Consider the following 1,958-nt stretch of genomic DNA (forward strand, 5'->3'; position numbering starts at 1 on the left):
AATTTTCATTAATTGTTCTCAAAATTTTAAATTTTAATTAATGAAGAAAAACATTTTATTTTTTAAATGACATTGTTTAAATAATTTTTAGCTGAGGTGGAATGTGGGTTTGCCCCTGGTGACTTAAATCTTTAAAATCTAAATCCTAATTGTTGTCGTCTTTCTTGTTTGTTTCTTTTTCTTCTTTTTTTTTCTCATAAATGTTAGCAAGAAGTTTGTAATGTTTATGTATTACTTGGAAATAAAATTAAACATAAATCAGAGTAAAGGTATGAACAGTGACATTTAGCAACCAAGAAATATAAAAAAAAAATATCCTTGTAAAGTCAAATTGGAGTAGACTGGACTGTTTCAACGTATTGGGTTTCATCAAGTACAATTACTCGAACATGAAATTGTGCCATGTAGCCCTGCTTGATTGATTGTTTACTCTTTTATTTGTTTCAGTCATTTGACTGTAGCCATGCTGGAGCATCGCCTTTAGTTGAGCAAATTGACCCCAGAGTTTATTCTTTGTAAGCCTAGTACTTGTTCTATCAGTCTCTTTAAATGAACTGCTAAGTTATGGAGATGTAAACACATCAGCATCTGTTAAGTGATGTTAGGGGGGGGGGACAAACATACACACACACATACATATATATATATATATATATATATATACATACATACATACACATAGACGGGCTTCTTCCAGTTTCCGTCTACCAAATCCACTCACAAGGCTTTCGTCGGCCCGAGGCTATAGTAGAAGACACTTGCACAAGGAGCCATGCAGTGGGACTGAACCCAGGACCATGTGGTTGGTAGGCAAGCTACTTACCACACAGCCACTCCTGCACCTATGTTGTTTACCTGATATATTTTTACCTAATAGAAGTGTTGTCTGAAAGTTGCAAATAGTGTGTCAAGCTTCCAGTTAAGAAGTTAGTGGTCCATATCTTATCTGTCAGCATTTTACATTGTGTGTACGGTGACAACATTTAACTCCTAAATAGCCAAGTCCACTTACTATCAATAGATATTTGAGAGTGGTGGTTGGATAACTCACCATATGTAATTGATGTATTTTGTTAGTTAGTGATAAGAACCTACGCAAATGTAAAGGAATTGCCAAACTGATAATTCCCACACCCCTGCTTTCTGCATAATTTAGGTCTTGAAAAATGTTTTAATTTCATGATCTTCATACAATGGTTCACAGTTGTGATGAGTGTTATTGATACAGGAGGTGATCAGCCGTTAGCTAAAACATTCAAGTAAGCAACTACTTTATACTCTTTAGTTTTGTAACCGTATGTTATGGGTTCAAGTCAGAGTGAAGTTTATTTAATTTATATTTTGTCATCACTGTGAACTTGATAAAATAAGTGTCAACTAATAAATAAGGGAAGATTCTTTTAAATCTACTCCTTTCTCTTGTAGACATGACATTCTTAATATAGAAAACATCTGTTAATAATAATGAATGTCTCTTCTGCTTTTTTTTCTTCTTTCTTTTGAATTGTCAAAAAATTACAAGAATTGATACTCAGATATTAAAAATAATATCTAGAAAAAAAAAAGTCCCACACTTTTTTTTATATATATATATATATATATATTACCATCACCTGTCTCTAATCCACCCAAAAATCATTTTCCCCCCCTTTTGATGAGGGGTGTGTTTGTTTTGGTTCTACTTCCCCTTGGTTTGTTAACAGAACACATTTAAAATGTAAATCCTATCTTCCTTCGTCTGTATCTGTTCTATCACACCAAAAGTGCCTATGCTGTGTGTTTGTTTATTAAGCGTATAATATCCCTCGTTAATTTACTAATAACAACAATGGTAGAACATCAAATTGTCAACTGCTTCCTTTTACACCTCTTTCATGTCTTCTTAGAGAGAAGAATTCAAAAGCAATGGGAGATAACTAATATATATATATATATATATATATATATATATATATATA

The sequence above is a fragment of the Octopus bimaculoides genome, chromosome 15 (assembly GCF_001194135.2).
Source record: "Octopus bimaculoides isolate UCB-OBI-ISO-001 chromosome 15, ASM119413v2, whole genome shotgun sequence".
Classification (NCBI taxonomy): Eukaryota; Metazoa; Mollusca; class Cephalopoda; order Octopoda; family Octopodidae; genus Octopus; species Octopus bimaculoides.